Raw genomic sequence first — 6,082 nt, forward strand, 5'->3', positions numbered from 1 at the left:
ATCTTTTGTGTGAATTACCTTTCATTGTTGTTTTACGAGTTTTAAGGTTCCATTCATTCCTGGATTTATTTGCTAACCTTGTACAAAGTTAACAGTTGTCAGAAAAAGAGATAGTAATTCCTGTCTTGAGGAGCTGATGGGCACTGGGCCTAAGACCTCTTTGCACTGGAATAATGGGGGAGGGGAGCGGGTGACCTTATCAGAAATGCAAATTCCTGGACCCCACCCCAGACGGACCGAATTAAGAGTCCCAGAGTGAGCGCAGAAATCTCCATTTTTGACGGGCTCCCGCTGGGACTCGGGTGTCTGCTCATCTGGAAGCCTCCATGCTGGAGAGGTAGTCAGCACAGCGCACGCAGGGCATAGGCGTGTTTTCTCGTCCCTCCCTCGCAACCACAGTCCCGCTCAAGGCGTGGGGGTGTCACCCGAGACCCGGGCCTCCCCTGCACTTTCCTTTAGGCCGAAACCGCGAGCCTTCGCTTCAGTGTCGCTTTTCCTTCGCCGCCGCCGCCGCCGCTCTTCTCAGGACCTAGATCGACTGCCCAGTCGGCTGAGCTGGGCCCTGGGCCACCGAGGCCCGGGGAGCTGAGGGGCTCGGGACCCTGCGAGCCGCTTAAGAAGAAAGGACCGCAGGAACCGAATGCAGTGAATTGCGAGAGCAGGGAATGAGAGACAAGTTAAACCCTTTAGCAAAAAAAAATAAGAGACATGATGGAGGCAGAAAATAAATTGCAGGGGGGAGGGAAAAAAAGCGTTACGACTCCGCCGGGACTCGAACCCGGAACCTTTGAATGCCTTCAGCCTCTAGAAGTCCAATGCGCTATCCATTGCGCCACGGAGCCACCTGTTGGAGTCTTAGCGCATCTGCTATGTTAAGCCAGAGGCGACGGCCCCGCGCTCTTCCGACCGCCCCTCCCGTCGTCAGTGTCACCGAGACCCAGCCGCCGCGCTCAGGGCACTGCCATCCGCCTCAAACGCCGGCCGCAGGCTCTCGGTCTCCCCGCAGTGGTCGCCCCTCAACAAGGTCGGCGACCCAGTTGAGCCAAGGGCGGCCGCAGTCCGACGGTCCCACCTGGTCGGTGTGAGGGCAGCCGCAACCCGGTCCCCTTCACGGTCCGGGCCCAGCCGTACAAATCACAGTCGCGCTTTTCCCTCCCCGGCTCCCTTCCTGCCCCAAGCGCCCCGCCTACCAGGTCTCTCCGGCGGCCGCTCCAGCCCGGCCGGGACCCCAGAGTTGCAGACCCAAGCCAGCCGTTGCACCGTTAAGCCGGGCCGGTGACGCTGGGCCTTTACGTCGCGCCTGTGAGCCGCCGAGGCCGAGCGGCCGCCCCTCGGGCTGCGAGACGTAAGCGGCGACCCCTCTCGGGCCTGGGCTCTTCCCTCGCGGCCCGGGCCTGCCGGCGGCCTGGACCTGCGGCGGCGAGCGCCGGCCGCGGCGACGTCTGTGTGCGTGCTTGTGCGTGTTTATTTGCGCGGGGTTCGGAAAAACGGGGTTTGGGTTGCATTTCGCTCCCCACAGACCCAGAGCCGAATTTCTGAGGTATCCGGGCTCTGGTGGACTGAGGGGGGCGACGCGCCCCGCGCCGCAGCATCCTCCGAGAGCTCGTCTTGCCGCCAGCACCTGCCTCCAAGGACGGCGCGCAGCTGCCCCGAGCCCCCGCGCCCGGGGCCCGCGACTGCGTGGGCGGAAGCCGGGAGGGTGTCAGCACGCGTGGGAGCGCTGGGAGCATGCGTGTGCGGGTGCATGTGGTCGGAGGGCGCGCGCTCGAGCGCGGCCGCGGGGTTTCCTGGTGGCTGTGAGCGGTGGGGACAGCAGAGGGCCTGGGGCCGCTGCCCAGAAGGGTGCGGTCGCCACGAATCTGAGAGGCGGCTGGGTGGGGGCCGGCAGGTTTCCAGTGCCCGCAGTGATCCCCATCCGCAAGACCCCGAAGCCCTTTGAAATACACGGTCAAAGCCGCGTGGTTGCTCTGCGACTGCAGCGGCGAGACAGAACGCCCGGCCCCCGTTCCTATTAGCTCGCAGCAGTCCCGGCCCCGCCTACGGAGGATTCGCAGGGCGGCCGCTGGGCGCGCTTTCTCGGCTCGGCCACAGCCCGTTTCTGCACCAAACCCGCCAGCCGCGGCCCACCCTGTGCTTCACCCATACCCGCCCCTGCCCGGCATCGCCAGGCCTCAAATGCAGAATAGTCTCTGGCAGAGTTCAAAGAGGGAAAGGGAAGTCCCGGGAAGAGTCCAGTGTGGTAGGGATTTTACAGTCTTACTTAACCCCAAGACGAAGCTACGAGGCGGGTACATACACACCACCGTCCCCTTTATAATATAAAGAAGGGAAACTGCAGCTAAGAGAGGTTAAAAAACTCGTGTAGGGACTCCCAGCTAGTGAGCGTGGAGAACTGTGATGAATCATATTTTGTTATGTTTGCAAACTAACACGTTAGCTTTCACGGTTTCATGAATGCTGACAGAACACACCAGACTTCTGAGTCAGAGATAAAAGACTATTACAACAAAAGCAATAGCCAGAGTATCACCATTTTTGAGTTGGCTCCCTGGACTCCAGTTCTCACAGGAACGAAGCACACGGGCCCAGATGCATGCTTACACACAAGGTGGGTTGCATTACAGAAGAGGAATGCTGAGCTTGGGGAACCCACCATGTTATAGTGAGCAGTAAGCAAGCCTGCTCTTTGTTCCATAGGGAGACATTACCTCATCCCTCAAGATTGCTCGCTGCAAACACAACGCTGAGAAATAGCCCAAGTAAAGCGTGATCAGGGTCTTGCATTCTTGGCACATCTAGGAAGAACGTGCAAGGATGCGAATTGTGAATCGCTTCTCCAAACAGTAAGTGGCGGAGCCCTGATTGGTGCCAGGCCTATTTATTATACTCTAATGTAAACAAAGTTTCTTGACAACATGAGATAGATATATATAATTAAAATTGTTATGCCCCTTTAATGAAATAAATGTCTTCACATTGCATGCAGGGAGAATTCTCATATGGATAAAATTAGCCCTTAAAATGGAATATGGTTTTAAATTGTATTTATTTAAACAAATCTTTTTTGAATTCTGAACTATGCAAGGCACTGGTGGCATCTCAGGGTCTCCACTGGTCTTAGGAGTTGCTCACAGCCGAAATGGGAGAAGAGATGCTCTGTATGCCTGTGGGAAAACCATACAGAGGAATTCTGCCTGGGGTATTGGAGCCAAATCTCAAATGATGAGGAGTCATCGACGTGATTAAGTGACAGTTGAGATGCGTATATAAAAATTCTGGAAAGGGGGAATTGGGAAAGAAACAATGTGCTAAGGAAAGATGTGTATGTGTTTGATTCCACTTAATGATTCAAACGAATAATTTTAGATATTTTATTCCACTAGATGAAGCCAAAAAAATTCCTGTATCCTGGAAAATATTAGAGATACAGTGTTAGCAGACAGTGTGGGAAAGCCAGGCTTTCCCTGTGCAGCCTTCTGTGAGCTATCAAGGTTGTACTTCTTATACCCTGCAATTAGAAGACTGGGGCCAGGTGCAGTGTCTCACGCCTGTAATTCCAGCACTTCTGGAGGCTGAGGCGGGAGGATCACTTGAGGCCAGGAGCTTGAGGTTACAGTGAGCTATGATCGCGCCACTGCACTCCGGCCTGGGCGACAGAATGAGACCCCATCTCCAAAAAAAAAAAAAAGAAGAAAGTCACAGCCAAACAAGGTCAGGTGTGTGGTGGTTCTCTGAACAATTAACTAAGCAGTTTATAGGTAGCAATGTTAGCATGTAAGAAAAATGAAAAGAGTATTTAGTTGCCATCTGGGGAGAAAGATTCAGTGGGTTTTGTCTTCCCCTTTTCTAATCTGGCTGAATTTTCTCAGGCTGTATCTGTAGTAAACAGCCATTATACAACCTGAGCTGAGAATTCCCGCAAGTGAGAAAGCAACCTCTTCCTGCCAACAGAGGGAGTCAAAGCATGGGTTATAACCACTTTCAATTAGGCTGATTGCAGCACATCTGCAGCTTGAGTTCGCTGGACAGCAAAGCCCTAAATTAAATACGGCTTCATGTTGGTGTTTTATTTTTATTTTTATTTTGAGACAGAGTCTCACTCTGTCACCCAGGCTGGAGTGCAATGGCGTGATCTCGGCTCACTGCAACCTCCATTTCCCGAGTTGAAGCGATTCTCCTGCCTCAGCCTCCTAAGTAGCTGGAATTACAGGCACGTGCCACCACACCCGGCTAATTTTTGTATTTTTAGTGGAGATGGGGTTTCACCATGTTATCCAGGCAGGTCTTGAACTCCTGACCTTGTGACCTGCCTGCTTCGGCCTCCCAAAGTGAGGCGTGAGCTACCGTGCCTGGCCAGCAGGATTATTTTTAAGTTACTGTGTGGTTAGTGATTTCGGCCTTCCCAGAAGCTCTGGAAATGGACTATACTTCTACTGTATATATTTTCACTAGCTTTGCTTTACTCCAGAGGTATAAGGTTGCTGAAGTACTAGTTTTATTCAATTCAATGAGTAGGGACAATACAGTTAGGCCTACTGTGGGAACCAAGTGAAAGTTTAAGACATAATTCCTACCTTCAAGGACACTCCAAATTTCCTAGGAGAAATAACGATTTATGAATGTGAAGCAATAAACAAATGAAGCAAGGTAGCATGTGAAAAAGTGGCATAATGTGATTGGGCATTCCTACCGGTAAAAATTTTTCAGTTTGGACCCCCAAGGAACAAGGATGCTCTATTGTACTACTAATAAAACATACCTAAAAAGGAATTTTTAAAGGGTGAAATTTAAAAAACAAACAAACAAAAACTGTGGTAGTAGGGGTTAAGAGTACAGCCTGTGGAGTCAGGACCCTGTCATTCAAATCTTGGTTCAGCCTTTATTTGCAGGACATGATCCTTAACTTCTCTGCCTGAAAAATTATAAAATTGTTATGAGAATTGCAAGAGTTAATCCTCTCAAGGACTTGTCTCAGTTCTGGCACATGGTAAGTGTGTAACAAATATTTGCTATTATATTAGTAAGTAGCTCTTAATAAAGAAATCCCACATCCTGCAGAAACAAAGGACAGTACAGATACAGCATCAGCTAAATTTGTTGCAACCAGAGGGACATTCTGCAGCTCCCTACCCCACTCCTACTCAGCTGTACATTTCATTTCTGTTACCGAACAGAACACTTAGCTTCTCAGACTGAAGACATCTACCTTCAGCTTCAATTCCTCACAGTTCTCAGTTCAAGAACCTTAGGCACATTTTTATTTTCATTTGTCCCATCCACCACATGGTTTCCCAAGACAAGGGTACCATCCACCCTTAAGGACTTAAGAAGACTCATTTCTTGCTAGAAAAATCTACTCAACGTTGAAATGAAGGGCTTTTTCATCCTAAAATATCTCAGTGCTGAGTGTGATTACTGAGCCAGGCCAATAGCCAAACCACATTAGGTGGCCAGGCAGGAACAGGGGAAGGAAAAGAAAATTTTCCAGGATGAAGAAAAACATAACATCAAGACAAAAATGAGGGTTGAATGGGTCCTTATGGAAGTACAGTTTGGGGTGATGGAAGATGTGTCAACAGACGAGGTTGGGAAGGTAGGATCCAGGCCAGATATGGCAAAAGGGGTAGGGGCAGACTTGATTCAAGATAAGGAATGTGGCAATGGGAAAGCATTTGGCATGAGAAAAGCTGTGTTTAGAGTGATTACTATAGGAGGGGATGTGCAGGCAGAATGGAGTGGGGCCAGAGGCTCAGGGAGACTACTGCATCCTATTTAATTTGTCTGATTTCTTCATCTTTTCAGAAAACCGTCTGAGGGTCCAGTAGTGACCTTGGGGCATACAGAGATGAAAAACACATGTGCTTGGCTTACAAGCCTTATAGAAAGGATGATAGGCCAGGCGTGGTAGGTAGCTCATGGCTGTAATCCTAGCACTTGGGGAGGCTGAGGCGGGTGGATTGCCTGAGCTCAGGAGGTCGAGACCAGCCTGGCCAACATGGTGAAACCCTGTCTCTACTACAAATATAAAAATTACCCAGGTGTGGTGGCACATGCCTGTAATCCCAGCTACTCAGGAGGCTGA

At 50.8% G+C, this 6,082-nt stretch overlaps 2 non-coding genes across 2 annotated transcripts; both read right to left on the reverse strand.

Annotated features, from left to right (window-relative positions):
- Positions 1-757: 757 nt before the first annotated feature.
- On the reverse strand, positions 758-842 carry TRNAR-UCU (transfer RNA arginine (anticodon UCU)). Its single transcript is given in 2 exon segments — positions 758-793; positions 806-842. It is a non-coding gene; the product is annotated as a tRNA-Arg (tRNA).
- A 650-nt stretch (positions 843-1,492) lies between these two features.
- MIR760 (microRNA mir-760) lies at positions 1,493-1,600 on the reverse strand. The gene has a single exon (NR_106345.1). It is a non-coding gene; the product is annotated as a microRNA mir-760 (primary transcript).
- Between the last annotated feature and the right edge of the window lie 4,482 nt (positions 1,601-6,082).

Source organism: Gorilla gorilla, chromosome 1, assembly GCF_029281585.2.
Source record: "Gorilla gorilla gorilla isolate KB3781 chromosome 1, NHGRI_mGorGor1-v2.1_pri, whole genome shotgun sequence".
Lineage (NCBI taxonomy): Eukaryota > Metazoa > Chordata > Mammalia > Primates > Hominidae > Gorilla > Gorilla gorilla.